Source organism: Mus caroli, unplaced genomic scaffold (assembly GCF_978045245.1).
Source record: "Mus caroli unplaced genomic scaffold, Mus_caroli_1 scaffold_15, whole genome shotgun sequence".
Taxonomy (NCBI): domain Eukaryota; kingdom Metazoa; phylum Chordata; class Mammalia; order Rodentia; family Muridae; genus Mus; species Mus caroli.
In genome coordinates, this window is record NW_028227270.1 from 94,122,839 (window position 1) to 94,139,942 (window position 17,104).

Here is a 17,104-nt window from a genome sequence, read left to right on the forward strand (position 1 = left end):
CCCTTGCCTCTTTTGACATAGACTTCCCCATCCCTGGTTTGCTTGCAGTTTTTGATAGTTTAGTTCATTTCAGACATGCAAGCTCAAATATCAAGCTAACATCTTGCATACATTATCCAATAATAATTCACAGTACAATAAGCAGCCACTAATGAAGAGTCTCAAAGCAGAGATATCTGGTTTTATGATTTACTCTATACAACTAATTACAAAAAGGAATCCTCATTGCCTCATGGAACCATCTGGCCCTTTCACATTCTGATTTCAGGACTTTTTTGTCTTCACATTGTGTGGGAGTGATCTGTGCTCATGGTAGCTCACTCAACAGATTTGCTCTGCTTCTTTGAAATTCTTCACCTACCTTTTCTTCTATATCCTATATTATAGGCTTTCTTTCTCAGAATCTCCAGTTCACTGCCTTTTAATTTATTGTATTTCTTTATTTTTATCTTTTTGTTTGTTGCAGATATTCATATATATATATATATATATATATATATATATATATATATCCTTCCCTGATATAACCTTTATAGATAGGAAACAAACCAAAAGAACAATTAATCTAATTAAATTTCTATAAGTGAGGTATTAGAATTTCTATTGATGCATCTTTTACATGTATACATTTATCTAATATTGTGGGGTATTGAGCATCCGTAATCAGTGCACACTCTCTGTCATTTATGCCTTCACCCATTGTTGGGCAATAACAATATTTAAACTATTTCCAAATTGGTTTAAAAGCCAGTTCATAGTTATGAATTTGTATGAATACTTGGTGAAAACCACTGGCTTGATATCTTTAAATGATTGATATTCAAGTGAAATCTTGACAGGTCGCTATTTATCTTCCATTGATAAGATAATAATAAAATGACTAATTTCTTTTCGGCTCTATTATACACAAAACAAAAGTCTTACTGAGCACTTACGACCTTGGGATTCCCTTTATAACAAGTCTTTACAGAACTACAGACATAAGTAATATATACTGTCTTCTGAACCTTGAAATATTGTTGAAGACATATGCTACCATCAATATGAATGCTGCATGTCCATTTCAATAAAAACTCATTCATATAAAACTTGGAAATATTGCTAAAGAAAATACAAATACCCTAAATCTAGTAATCTAAATGTGATCAATGGTGATATTTTGATACAAGTTTTATCATTATCATCATGGATATATACAATTATATTATTTGCTTAATTGATAAGGTTTAGAACTTTATATACTATACACTACTAAATATAGTTCTGACAATATAATTTTAATTATTAATGATACTGAAAGAATAATATAAAACATTGAAGTGATAAATATAGTAAAATATAAATCTATGTATGGAAATGTCAGTTTGAATTTGGGAAAGGTTTCGTAAGATAATTAGTGTTTGGGATTGGGAAAATGGTTAGGATTTGAATTGAAAGGTCCATAACTAAACTCCACTGATTGTGAGAATTAATAGGCAATTTAGTTTGATTCTGTGCTCTTTTCTCTCACCTTCACTGTAGATATAATTGTTTTGTTTTGTTTTGTTTTGTTTTAATTTTGCTTTACTGCACAGAACTTTGTATTTGGAAAGACTAATGTTTCCAAGAGACAGTGAGGATATGGGGATGGGTACTGGCTTTTCAATGCTATTTTCAGGATGCCATTAAACCTGGACAGGGTACTTGATGGCTTCAGGAATAGGAGTGATGTATGGATGTATGGAATTGGTGTAGAGAGCTGTTCAGAAGATATGGATGAGGAAATGATGAAAAATGCGGTAAACAGCATTCATAAATCATGGCGAAATCAGGTTCACAATTTCTCTTTCCTATTTAAGTCAAAAGAACAAAAAAGGACAATCTTGGTGCTTCCAATTTATTGTTATTGCAAAAAAATCAGGTAGTATCAACATTTAGTTGATAAATCTTGTCAATACATTTACTAATAGTATTCCCACTTTCAATAATCACTAAGTAAATTAATGTAAGTCACTTGAGATTAACACTTCTATCACATTGTCACGCTGAATAACTGGACCATAATATAGAAACATTGAATAATTGATTCTGTGAATGCATTTTCAATAAAATATTAAAAACTTATATGAGAAAATATTATGAGTCATATCAATAGCAAATATTATTTTTATATGTAAAAACAGGCCACTGAAATGTTGTACACAATTATGACTTCTTGAGTATAATAAATCCAACAGCAAGTCAGAACATTTCTCTATAACCAATGACCTTGAACTTCTTGCCTCCAGGTTTCCAGATAATTAGCTTTCAACTAATACTGCTATAACTGATTTAATCCTCAACACTAAAAATAGCTAAAGGATTACTATCCCACCATTTAAAAGCACACAATTTGCATCAAAATTCTTGCAATTATAACAAAAAGGAAAATGAATGCAGTAAATATAAAAAGATTGGTAAGAGGCAGTTTATAAATTTTCTTTTTTGTTGAATAAATGAATGATTAATTTTTACTATCTCATTATGAATGAGATTTAACAGAAAGATGCTAGGAAATGACAATGACTAGCCACAGAGGTAAATATATTACAATAGTATTTAAAATTCTCTAGAATATTGTGTTAAAACTGCACCTGGAATTCTGACAGACTACTGCAATAAATAAATCAAAACATTGTGATTGCACAAAAAATATCTTCTTATTTTTTAATTTTTAAATTCTGATATAACATTAGTATCATTATTAGCAGGTGTCAGTAACATTCCCTTTGATGGGAAGCATGGACAGAGCCATTATTTAGGCACTACAGTGATTTTTAAATTTTATTTGCCAGTAGAATCAGTTGGGGCTTTTGTTAGAAGTCAAGTTCCTGGGTTCCAATACCTACAATTCTAATTCTGTGTTCTGGTTAAATTCTGAACTATCTGATAAGGCGTGGTTAGTTGGAGAATAATTTTCCAGAAACATTGATCAGTCTTTTAATACATAAAAGCACTGAAGGTCTGCCATTCAGTGGGTTTACTTAATTATAGCTTCTAATTACTCTTGCAATGATTTCCTTCCACCTGGGTCAAATCCCCATCAAATCTATCTAACTTCTGAAATAATTACATTGGCTTACTCCTAACATATTCACCGGAGAGAAAGGTCTAAAATCCCTTTTTTATGTCTTCATTGCCTCCAATAACCATGGTGCTCATGCCTTTCTTCCTCTTCTAGGTCATGTGACAGACTAGGTAGCATTAGAATCAAGTGCATTTTAAAAAGTAGTAGATGATATTGGATGAATACTTATGTCAAGCCAGTTATGGTAACACATGCCTTTAATCCCACCCAGCACCATGAGTCATAGGTAGGCAGATTTTACTGAGTCTGAGTCTAGCATGGTCTGCATAGTGTCAGGATATCCTAGGGCTTCATAGAGAGACACTTGCCTTAAAAAAATATTTTAAACAAATATTTATATTGGAATCCTATTGTGCCATGTGATAGCATTAGTATTTGACACATTTGGTTAGTGGATGAGTCTTGAAAGTCATCATTGAGATTAGTGATATCACAAACACCTCAGAGAGCTCTCTTTTCTTTATATCTGTTGTGAGAGACAAAAAGGAGATCCTGGAGGTCCAAAATCTTTGAAGTCTGAAAAATAAACTCCTGTCATTCACAAACTATGCCATTTGTTGTAGTCTATTATATAGTTTTTCAGACAGCTAAGGTTTTAAACTAAGATACCACATGGAGAATTTATGTAACCTGGTGTGTTTACGTTAAAAATAAGTATTATGACGTACTGCTTTTAGAATCAATTTCACTTGATTTTGGAAAATTGGACATCTTTTTCATGCCAAGAACACTAATGTTATGTGCTTCTTAAACTTCTTCAATATTGATGAATATTCTTTGATTTTTATATTATTTTTGCCTCTGCACACTTCCATTCTTGTGTGAATCAGGAATAAAGTGGTATCAAGGTAAGGTATTATTGGAATTTTTTTTTTTTTTTTTTTTTGGTTTTTCGAGACAGGGTTTCTCTTTATAGCTCTGGCTGTCCTGGAGCTCACTTTGTAGACCAGGCTGGCCTCAAACTCAGAAATCCGCCTGCCTCTGCCTCCCGAGTGCTGGGACTAAAGGCGTGCGCCACCACGCCTGGCATTGGAATAATTAAAACCATAAAACAATTTAAAGTGTGTTTCATCCGGAATTAGGTTCATACTAAGACCCATAGTACAAATGAATTTGTCATTTTTGACTGCAGTTCATCTCTGGTATTTTTGAAAGTGACTTTGTGTTCTTTTTATGAATTTTTATCAAGTTTATAGAAGGATATAGAAAAGCCTCTTTTAATTAATAATATATCTTAATTTTAGATTGTTCTGTTTTATGTTTGCTTTTTATAAAAGAGGGTCTTGTTTGTAGCTCAGACTAACCTAGAATTCATGATCCTTCCTGCTCCAGCCCTCCCTACCAAAAGCTCCTGTTACAGACGTTGCCATAATGCCTGGCTTATTAATATACTATAATTTTTAATATATATGTGTCGATGTTCATAAATAATATATATACACACACATCTTTGTTTCTTTCTTCATAAACATGCATACATATACTTATACATGTATGTCCATCAAATTTAGTGAGCTAAATTTGGGTCAGAATGTTGATGCTGATAGATTTGTTCAGTTGGTGTAAGCATTTAGCCAAATGCCAGTCTCAGCAATGTGGCTTGATGAGGTAGCTAAGAAGAAATGTAAGTTGCGCTGATATTGTCAGTTTTCACATCGTCACTGATCATTACTTAACACACCCTCCCCAAATCAAACAGTCAATTATTATTGCTCACAGTTTTGCCTTCTGATCTGAAAAGTTAGAAAAGGTCAAAGTGTCTTCACTGTGTTTGATTCCACACTGTATTTATTTTAAATGATACAGCTCTCCTAACAGACTTGGAAATACAGCTTTGTAGATGAAAAACATTTAATCCTGGGTATTTGGTCTAGTTGAGTTTTTTTTATTTTGTACAGAACAAAGACAGGTTGTTTCCTACCTGAATGTATGTGACGGGTTGAAGGCAGAATTCTAATAACATTTTCAACAAATGTTGGCACCTGTGCCTTTTCTGTCCCTTGTGGGGTGAGGTGGTAGAAGAGCTCATTACATTTAGAATTGCTATGACAGATCCCTGTGCCTCTGAAACAGCAGCTGCCCTGCCAGTACACAGTAACTAATAGATAATGATCGGACATATTCACACCTCAAAGATGAGGTGGCAAATTTTTTGAATTTCCTTACAGAGTTCAGCACAATGAGAATCCCTGTGGAGATGCATAGATTGAGGATCCTTCACTGTAATGCCAAGTGTTGACAGAGGGCTCTGTTTCAATCAGTTCTGTACAGGAAATCACAGCTTTAGTATACCCAGTCTGGTAAGGTTTTCTCAGGTATGCACAGTATGGTTACTGCCCTTTGTAGCTGTCAGTTTGGATGTGATCTAAAAGCCACAGAATGTTTCTTACTTCAGGCACTAATACTGTCCCATGCAGTTGAACATCATACGGGTACAATGGGAATTTCCTCAAAATCTGAGAGACAAACTCAGCTTTCAAAGCAACTAAGAACACGATATTAGTCAGACTGAATACAAAAGGAGCAAACCTTTTGTTTTGTTTTGTTTTGTTTTGTTTTGGGTATCTTTATTGAAAATTTCCCTGTCATACAGAAGAAAAGTGATTTTTTTAGATGTATGTGGCCTCATTCACATTAGTTAGTAAATGCAGTTCATTTTGTGAAATCTTCTAGTGGCTCACTTAAGCTGGATATCAAGTGCTTGCAAGATACTGTTCCCTTGAAGAAAAGAAACTGGGGAATTATAATAACACTTGACCCAAATTAAAATTAAAATTAATTTTATTTTAATATATATGTAAATATAAACTATGCATATGTGCTTGTGTGTCTGTGTCTGTGTGTCTGTCTCTCTCTGTCATAGTATCTGTCTCTGTTTCTGTGTGTGCGTGTCTGTGTGTCTCTGTTTCTCTCTCTCTCTCTCTCTCTCTCTCTCTCTCTCTCTCTCTCTCTCTCTCTGTGTGTGTGTGTGTGTGTGTGTGTGTCTGTGTGTGTGTGTGTAGGCATTCACAGACATAGTACTCATATGGAGGTTTAAGGATAAGCCTATGTGTAATGAGTCAGTCATTCCTGCTACTATAAAGTCTGAGAATAAACCTTAGATTTCTTAAACCTGTTCACAACTGCCTCTACCCACTGCACATCCTCACCGTCACTGGAGTTTCCACTTTTGTCATGGAAAATCTCAAGTCTATTAATGTTTTCTGGTTCTCGTTCTAAACAGGGTTTTCTTGGGAAGCCTTTGGCTTTTCCAAGTGGACACCCAAAGTCCATGGAGTACCATGTGAGCAGATGGGACCAGTCCATCTGCCCAGTTTCACCCAAAGTCTTCTTGCTTAGGTCAGAGAGTCATGGCAACTAAACCTTTCCTTGCTTCCTGAGTGAGTCAGCTCTCAGTTGAGCAACAAGGAAGTCCCTGCTGCTTCTAAAGGTCTTGTCCCTAGGCATTTAGTTAAAGGACAGGGTCATACTGACCTGTGATCACAAAATACAGCCTTTGGATTTTCAAAAATAATTACTTCCCTTCTAATCCCTCCATTTTCTCCTATAATTGTCCCTATTTAATTTCATCATTCTAGAAACAGCTGTTTTCCTGATCCCCTTGTTGAAGTAAACAGAACTGTCATAGGCCACATTACACTTTAAAAATATTTTCAAGTATATTGCAAACAAGATTTTACCCCCTCAATAGATGTTTGATGTAGACTTATGAAGAGTTTGCCCAGCACACTTACATAGCCAGACATTTTTTAGCCGTCCTAAATAAACATATGATAAAAATGTAATCAATTAAGATAAGCCTAATGTGTCTTCATGGCCATGTGATTCAATAAGTAGGCTTCAATTTCTTCTCCCTGAGATGTACATTTTCTAAATGTAGGTTGGTTTGTTTCTGGTTCTTTGAAGGAAGAATCTAGGACTAAGTTGAGATTTTGTTGTTGTTATTGTTGTTGTTCTAGATGCTTTCCCCTTAATGGTCATTGTGACTAACAGCAGACTTACAACCTGTGTACTATGAGAGCTATGTATTCTCAAAGTTGTCTTACCTCTTCTTTCTTTATGTTACTTTGTTATTGAGTAAGCATTAAAGAGCTTTGGGATTAACCTGATTGAAATATTTGATTTAAATGCCTCTTGAGGATCATCCCCTTCCTAGGGCCAGAAGTCCTGCTTCTTGAAAGGGTCAGGAACAGAATGCTTTAGACTGAGGGGTACTACTCAGGGTACCTACTGCGGAGATCATTCTGGTGTGTCTTCAGCCAGGGATGGAGAGGAACAAAGAGGATTTCACAGTGGCCTTGCCCCTTGGATTTTACAAAAGTAGTCTTAGGTACCACCCCATTTTATCACTTAAAAAACATATCACTTAAAATGCTATAAGCAGATTTCTTTTTTTAAAAAAGTAAAAAAAAGTAAACCAAGGTCATGTGATTTCACTGATGTCTCTGTACCACTTCTGAGATCTTAGTCCGAGGCTGTTTGCAGTAGGGTTCAATAAACACAAGTGTTTTACAGTCAAGAGATGTTCTAATTGTTTTAAACAATTCCTTTATTTTTGACCCATTGATAAATACTTATAAGTGAAATTAATTTTGTTTGCAGTTCTGGTTCTCAGTTTGAGACTTAAAGGTTCTTTGGGTTCCCTGTCCCCTGGGGAAAGGCAGAGAATGTTGGGGAGAAAAAAAAAAAACAAGGAGATTTGAGATTGATCTTCCAGAACTAAGACGTGGACAGACTGAGCTTGAAGCATACTCACACTGAGAGCAGAGATGTTAGAGCAGACCACTGGCCATCATGTGGCAAAGCACAAAAGAACAAGTGAAGCAGAATTCATATTCAGAAATATGGTTTTGCAATCTCTGGAGATATGATAGAAGCTTTAGGCATTGGCCGCATGAGCAAATAATCACATGCTCCTCAGAAAATAGATATGTTTCGATATGTTTGGATGAGATATCTTATACATCTACATCTATAGCTGCCATTGTTTGAAGTAAGGGCCATGGATTTCATAAGGTAATCTTTCCTAGTCTAGGGTTAGAAAGGAAAAAGATGAAAAAAAAAAGAGAGAGAGAACTCCCAAACAGGAAATTGAGGTGACTATGATAAAGAAAAGCTACTAATTCAGAAGGTAGAAAGCAAAAAACAGGACTCTGAATGAACAGGATGAACACTCAGCAGTCCTGGCCAAAAATGGCTCATCTAAGCTGAGAGAAAAAAAATTATTTTGATGATACTCTGATTTCCTTGGTAAACTGGGGCTCTTGCTATCTGTGTGAAGTACTTTGACAGCTGCCTTGGACTTCTGAGGAAGAATAGAATAAAAAGAACAAATGCTCTACTTGAAAAGTGAAAAATAGTAGAATTTGCATGGTAAAATTTAAACTATACTTATTTCTAGTTTATTATGGTTTGTGTATAATCTGCATTAAGTTCTTCTCTTCTCATTGTTAACCAAGCTCATTTTAGTTTATAAAACAATTATTTTATCATGATTGTTATCATTTTAATGAGACTATTATATTAGTCATTTGAATATATTAAGAATTTTAAGCCATTTCCCATTACCTAACTGAGAGATTACAGATGTAGTATATTCTATATTGGCAAGCAAATGAACTCTAGCTCAAAATACTGATGGTATTGCTGGGGTGAATATTAGTTCATGTGTGTATGTATATAGATGTCAGAGAAAGACATAATGTATCATCCTCTATTGTCCACACTATTGCCTGAGACATGGTCTCTTCTTACCTTAACCTCATTGTTTAGGCTAGGCTGGCTGACCAGCAAGCTATTGGGATTGCCTGCCCCTGCCCTGTAAAGCTAGGGTTCCAGGGTTGAGCATCCATATCTCACTTTTGCATGGGTGCTGGGATTCAGTTTCAAGTCATGGTGTCTACAGAAAAAGCAGTCTTGCCCAATGACTTCGGCCCTTGCTTTGAGATTTTTATAGTTATTTCTCACATTATATAATTTTTCTCAGAATGCCAACATTGTGAGCCTTGCTGGCTTTCAGAATCATGCAGCAAGATTATTTCTCAGAGTGTGGATATAGAAACGTAGATCACAGGCATTAATTTGTACATGTTTCAACTGGGGGTTTTGTAGCTGCGGATCCTGTCAGTGGAATGGCATTTGTTTTTAAGAAGGTTATATATTATATTGATTAATTCTTCCTTCTATACTCCAAGGACATTGGCCTCCTTTTTGTATTTGGAGTCAGAGCTAAATCCATCTCTGCTTCTTGTTGCTGGAGGAAACTTTCAACTTAAACAGCAGCTTTGTCTAGAACAAATTATATTTTCTGCTTTGGAGTTGTGGGGACCTCCAACTCTTAGTTCTTCCTACTACAGGAGGTGCCATTGGAACCCCAGTGAGTGAAAAGCCTGCTGTTTAGATGGTTCCCATTCTTCACAGAGTATATCCTTTCTGGTGTCACTAGGATTCTTTTTTCCTGACACCCTCTTTGAGTCAGAGGACTCTCCCATGTTGTCTCTCTATTTGTCATAGCCTTGCGAGTAAACAGTCATTTATTTGGCTACTGAATCAAAAACAGTTTAGATAAAGTAATGAGTGTGCCTAGCAAAGTAGAAAGGGGTACTGCATGTGGCATGTAATTTTCAAGGTAAAATGACCTACTTTTGGCAAGGTTTTCACTTTTGAAATGTTTATTTTATTGTTTTTAATAGTGTGTATGTGTGCGTGTGCATGTGTATATGTGCGTGTGTGTGTGTGTGTGTGTATTTGTACATATGCCTACAATGTACGCACAGATGCTCAAGAAGGAGCAAATAGGGTGCTGGGTCATCTTGGGTTGGATTTACAGGTGATTGTGACACACTGGAACACTGGGTGCTGGGAATAGAATCCAGGCCCAGTGTAAGAAGAGTGAGATTAAGCACTGAGTGACCTTTCCAGCCTGTGTCCATTTTGAAGTCTAAAAAGAAATGGCATTTGGCTGTCAGAAATAACATTTTAGATAGTTCATGTTTCTGCCCTTGTAATGTTTCTGGTTTAGTTATGAAGTCAATGGGTTTAAAGACTCTAAACAGATTGGTTCAGGATTTATAGGGAAGAATAATTTTACTCATTTATATTCATTTAAACTATTTTGGAAGTCATTATATTAAACTTATAAAAGAGCTTCTATAAACAGAATCACATATTTTTCTCATTTTCATATATCCTCTGAAGCATGCTATATTAAATTTGGTAAGGATACTTTATGTGTTAATTTGATGTGGAACTGCTGAATAATATGTCTGACTCAATTCCCCAGAAATCACTTATGAAATACTACAGATGCCATGTATGGGGCCTGAAATGATGAATATGACATATTGATTGGTTATTAGGTCCCTCTGGTATCCTGTCCCATGGAGATAATCCAGGGTCTGCTTCAACTGAGATAGTCTCTGTATCAACACCCAAAGTCCCCTCATTTGATAGTCATGTTAGGAACCTCCCTTAAGCCATAACCCAGCATCCTTTGCTCTACAGGTCAGATAATTATGACAGGCATGACGTTTAGTTCAGGCCTCTGCATGATGGAATGTGAGATATAGAGAGAAATGACTTCCCTGTGGCTGTGTCTTCTCTGCAGACCTTTCTTCAGTATGACTCACATTAAAACCAGGAAATGAAGAACCTTAGTAGGAATAAGGCATTGACTCCAGAGACTGGCTTGATTGGATTAAGATAGACTTGTGTGTCGTACTTTGGAAAAATGCCTCACCTGGTGATTCATATATATAATCTAGACCCAATACATTGCACTAGATGGAAGACACCCAAATTCCAGGAAATGACTGTTTTGAAATCTTTTGGTTTCTGACTCATTTAGAACTTTCTTTTTGCTGCTTAATAGTGAGGACCCCATAACATATTTCATTTAAACAATTTCTATTTAATTATCTTGATATCAAAAGTAAAAAGTTCTGAAGTCATATACATACAAGCCACATTAAATAAATGCAGAGAGTGGTATTTATATATATCTTCATATATGTAACAACAATATTCAAAAAGAGGCTATCAATGTGAGGTAAGGGAAGGGACACATGGGAAAGGTGGAGGGAGGGGACAGGGAAGAGACTGCAGAGAGAACGGGGAGGAGGAAGAGCTATAATTATATTTTAATTTGAAACATGATTATGTTTTTGATAGAACCATAAATCTTAGACAAATAGTCCATTTTCTCTGTTTTCCAGTTTAAATAAGGCAGATGGAGAAATAGTTTGAGGCAGGGTATAAGAAGACAGGACATATTGGTTGTGTCTCTAGCTGCATATGTAGCAGAGGATGGCCTAGTTGGCCATCAATGGGAAGAGAGGCCCTTGATCTTGTGAAGATCATATGCAACAGTACAGGGGAATGCCAGGGCCAGGAAGCAGAAGTGGGTATTAGGGAGCAGGGAGGGGGGAGGGTATAGGGGACTTTTGGGATAGTATTTGAAATGTAAATGAAGAAAATATCTAATTAAAAAAAAAAGAAAAAAAAAGAGAGAGTTAATTGTGAATGCCTGATGGTTATACTCTGTACTAGTGACAAGAATTTTTTTTTTTAGAGTTCACATGTATTTACTTATTAGACGTATTAGACTACATTATAATGGTCTTTTTACGAAGAAAACAAGACAGATTAGCTCAATAGATGTGAATTTCTAAATGCAATAAGAAAGATCTTATTCGAATGTTATTTCCTTTAATGTGCTACACTGTATGTCATTACCTTGATGTATTTTCATATGCACATTTTAAATAAAACTATACAATGGTTTATAGCATAAAAAAGAATAAAGGACAGAGTCATATATTAAACCCCAAGAACTATAGTCTCACAGATAAGCTACACCTCACCCTCAAATATGTTAAGTCATCAAGCTTATGAACTGAATACATGATTAATCGATGAACTGAGGAAACATGCATTCAACCTTCCCTACCACCATACTGCATATGACCATCCCCAATTAAGTTTTAAGAAAAGTCTTTACATACAGGAGTTACACTTGTTCAATTTGAACACGCATTGCAGAAAACACACTATTTTGCTTTGCCTATTTGCAAAGTATCTTAGATCCCAAATAATGTTCACACGGTAAGAATATCACTGATAAACAAAACATGGCCATGTTTGCTTTCCTTCTCATACTTTACTATTTTCATTCAAATAGCCTCATTTTATAAGACTTAGAGTCTAAGCTATTTTAAAGTTTTGTCTGAAACAATACACTTTCACTGTAAAGAATGTCTAGTCTGGATCACACAAGTATGACTGATATGTTGTTCAGCAAACAGCCACGTAATAGCTGCTAGAACTCAGGTGACATGGCTTTTTGAAATTAAAGGTGTTCTTTGAAATAACAAATACCAGAACTGAGAACTACAGCTATCTATGTGGAAAGAAGGATGTCACAAAGCAAGTGGAAATATCTTTCTAAAACAAGCTTCATGCCAAGAAAAGGTTAATATTCCTAATATAACCAGATGACTCATACATAAAGGTAAAAAATGAATACAGAATTTCGGAAAATCATCAAAAGAAAGATTCACAAACTCAAAAGTGCTAATGATCTCATTGGGTTCAGCACGTCTAGATGTCAGCGTGAAGTGTATTCAAATAGTCAATAATATTCTTTTAATTTGTATTTCTTTCCATTTCTTTATTTTTATTTAGTGTGTGTGTGTGTGTGTGTGTGTGTGTGTGTACTTTAGCTCATGTGTGAAGGTTAGAAAATGAGTTCTAGGAGTCTGTTTTTCCTCCCATATAAGTCTCAGAAATTAAACTCAAGTTGACAGTCTTGGTGGCATGTGCTTTATACAGTTTTCTGAGCTGTCAGGTAGTCAGCACACACAAACTAGATTTGCTGATTGAGATCAATAACATTTAATGGAGCAGCATTTCTACAAGACTATTGATAGAATTGTATCAGTGTATCTCTTCCCTCTGAAAAGTTACTCCAAATACTGAGTATATAATGAATAGTAAATATAGATGAAAAATAAACCCATGCAATACATTTCACTCTGCATGGTCACCACACTTCCTTTCACATACAACAAAGGTTTATATGGATGCTGCTACACAACAGTAGCACAAGTAGTCTGCTTTCTCACTGAAGGGACTGAAGAAATAGCTCAGCAGAAAACAGCACTAGCTACTGTTCTAGAAGATACAGGTGAAATTCCCAGCATCCTCATGACAGCTCACAGTTGTCTGTGACTCCACTTTAAGGGTAACCAGTGTCCTTCTCTGGCCTGCATGGCCACCAAGCATGCAAGTGGTTCACAGATAAGCATCCAAGCATCACACCCAAACTCAAAACATATAGCGTAAAATGAAAAATAATGAATCAGTCACTATGTACAACAGCCATTATTTTTATTTTTACATTTCTCTGAAGAATTCACTATAGTGTGAATTCTATAGCTATTTTAATCATTTCTTACATGTATGATAGTGTTGAGATATGTGTTATACTTCTATAGACCTGCATTTCACGAATAGATACCAGTCTTTATCAGAGTTTGAATCTGTTACTGGTGGCTGCACCATACCCAGGAGTTAGTAGTAGCAAGACATAAAGTAAGGATTCCAACAAAATCATACATTATGCACTTTCTTATTTTTTTATGTTTACAGACAACTGACATGGTTATAAACATTATGTAAAATTATAAACTTGTTTTACAACTTCTTAAAATGTCCAACAATTTCAGCAACATACCAAAAATTAGGAAAAAGTATCCAATCATGCAATTCCATAGAATATTCTCCTTTGTTCATTGAAACAAAATATATAATATTTTAAGAAATTTGTTGACATTTATTTTTATGTTTTTATGTGAGTCCCTACATCTACGTATGTTTACAACATGCATGCGTTGTATCATAAAATTCCAGGAAAGGGTGGGTCTTGGGTGGCCAGTTAATGGAGTTACAGATGTTTGTGAGCCATCCAATAGGGTGCGGTAAAACAAACAAGGGTTCTCTGCAAGATCAGTACTTACCCTTAACAGCTGAGCCATCTCTCTGATACTCTTGCAGACCATCAGCATTTTACAATATGTCATCATTTAATATTATGGAGTGTATATCGATTTTATTCATTAACTGTACTGTATTCATCTATTACCTCTACTTTTCAGCATGGGTAACTAACTAAACACCTCAAACCTGGTTCTGTGGTGATTTAACAAGAAACTTCCATGAATTTATTAATGTTTACATTATCAACTGCTAGGTATATGACAAGAGGCTTTTCACACTATGCAACCAAATGTATAACTATTACTGTGCTGTTATTACCCAGTGATAGGAAAATCAGTTTGCAGTTTACAGAGGAGCAAATGCGTAAAAACAAAATAACAAAAAGATCAACCCTGGAATGTTGTTGATAGGGAAGTCTGACATTTCTTGAATTAGATTTCATGTTAATGGTTTCACAGCTTTCAGGAATGTCAGTTTTTAATGCCTCTCTTGGGTCAGTATTAGAAATAGAAAATTGGTAGAAATGGCAATGAATTTATAATGAAATATCATTTAAAGGAGCCTGGACAGAGGACACTGGAATCAAAGAAAGAGAGGGAGTTTTTTTTTTTAATTTGTTTTTTACTCTGTAATCCTCCCCACTCCCTGGGGCCCCAAGTCTCTATAGGGTTATGTGCAGCTTCTCTACTTAGTCCAGATTCAGCAGTCCTATGCTGAATATGTGTTGGGGCCTCATATCAGCTAGTATATGCTGCCTGGTTGTTGGCTGAGTGTCTGAGAGTTCACAGGGACCAGGTTAGTTGAGACTGCTGTCTTCCTATAGGGTTACCTTTCTCCTCAGCTTCTTCCAGCTTTTTCCTAATTCAACCACAGGGGTAATCAGCTTCTGTCCATTGGTTGGGTATAAATGTCTGCATCTGATTCTTTCAGCTGTTTATTGGGCCTTTCAGAGGGCAGTTGTGCTAGGCCCCTTTCTAAACAAAGAATCCATCCCAGGGTTAAAGTCTCACACAGAAATTGACATCGGGGATGAGTGTTCACCTGTTTTTAGATAATTTCAAAATATAAGCCTGATTGTTTTCTATTCTGGTTTATTTTCATCACTTACATCTTGGCAATGGTGCCGATTCAGGGAAATCACTAAGTAGTGAGTGTAGCAAAAAATCAGCCCATGCCAATACTTTCAAACTCAGTCACATAGGCTGGCCAACTTAAGCTTTCTTAAAGCATAGGCTCTTTCTTTTATGCATAAATGAAGTATTGGTATATGGTAGATAAGGAGGAAAGCAGGGCACCAGCCAAGACTGCTCCCTGGCTCCAGGTACTGCCCACATCCTTATGAGGCTCTTCTCTTAGAGTGAAGTAGTGATGGATGTGATGATGATGGTGATTGCCTTCCTGCCACTGGTCCCTCCCCTCAGAAGCTTGCAGGAGGTCTGACTTTTCTTTAGCCAAAGCATCATTGGAAGAGAACATTACATAACAGGAACACAGAGGTGATCCTGTTCAAAGACCATTATTACTGCACTGTGTGTTTATCTTCAATGGAAGCCATGAGCATTGAAGATTGCTTCTCCCTAAAATTGCATTTTAAATTGCAACTGTAGTGTCTGATACTCTGTCATTCTTGGTATGACATGACTCTAAGAAAGCCAATGTATTTGTGTGTACAGAGGCCCAAAAAACAAGAATTGTTCATATTAAAATATACTTTAAAGAATTAGCCACTTTCTTTTTCCCTATACAGAAACTCAGAGACTTTGACTTGCTGGACAAGTACCACTGCTGTCATACTTTATTCCCTCAATTTTAATTGTATTATCTTAACATCTGAAGAAGATGAGCCCAGTGTAAAAGCTGTAAAGACATTTCCTATGCAACCAAGCAAACAAATTTGGAGTAAGTTGAAAAATACTAATTGGTAATTACGTTGTTACAGAACGCTGCTGTATTTCTGCAGTGTTCAGTCTGGCACCATGGAATAGCATTATGTCTGAACACCAGTGTTGGGTTAGGCTGTGTATAGGATTGGTTGTTCTTTCTTTTGGGGTCAGCAGTTATCAGGAATATTTTGACTAGGTTTGTGTTTCTTTAGTAGCATATCTAGTAACTGTATATTTTATTTGCTTTCTGATGTTAGATTTCTCCAAGTATCTACTGCTTCTGGTGCAGTGAGTGAGCCCAGCAGACCCACGGCTAACTCAAGGAGGAGTTGTTGCTCTGGTGACATCATTTACTCAGAGTTCTCATCTTACATAAACTCTGGAGATCCAATGAATCCACATACAACACTGCCAGGCTTTAGACTGGGAATTAACTGTATTTTGTACCTGAGTGTAAATTATTTTTATATCTTGTACTAAGGCTATCCAATCAACTCAGCTGGCTACACCATCTCTTTATTACCTGTGGAATATCTTGATGATCTGAGGAGGACTGTTGAGTGTCCTTTAACTATTTCCAATGTAAAATATTTTAGAAAAATCAGTGGGAGAAAGCCCATTTCACATTTTATATAATGCATATAAAGAAAAATGGCTTCTTTGTTAACAAATTAACCATATTAGAATACAAATCACAACCATTAGATGCAGATTCAACTTCTTCTTTCAGATGAAATTATAATAGGAAAATTACATTAAAGTGGAAACTTAAAGTGATACAATATATTGGAAAGGATAAAAAAGGCAAAGTGGGACAAGAGAAAAATGTCTTCATCCCAGTCCCTTGCTGATGCAGATTCAATCATCACCTCCCCAGGCCTCAAATTTCTCATATGGTAGAGTGATTTCCATGCTGTCACGTCTAAAATTCAAATTTTCAGTAGCATTTACTTAATCTACACAGAGAGTCAAAAATACCAATAACACTTAATTTTGAATAAGTATCTCTGGGGTCCTGTTTTTGCAACAGTTGAAGAATGAGATTTGAATCTTGAAAATGGTTCAGTTATGATTTTTTTCATATTGCCACATTAGCAGCTTTACTATCAAAAAGCTAGTT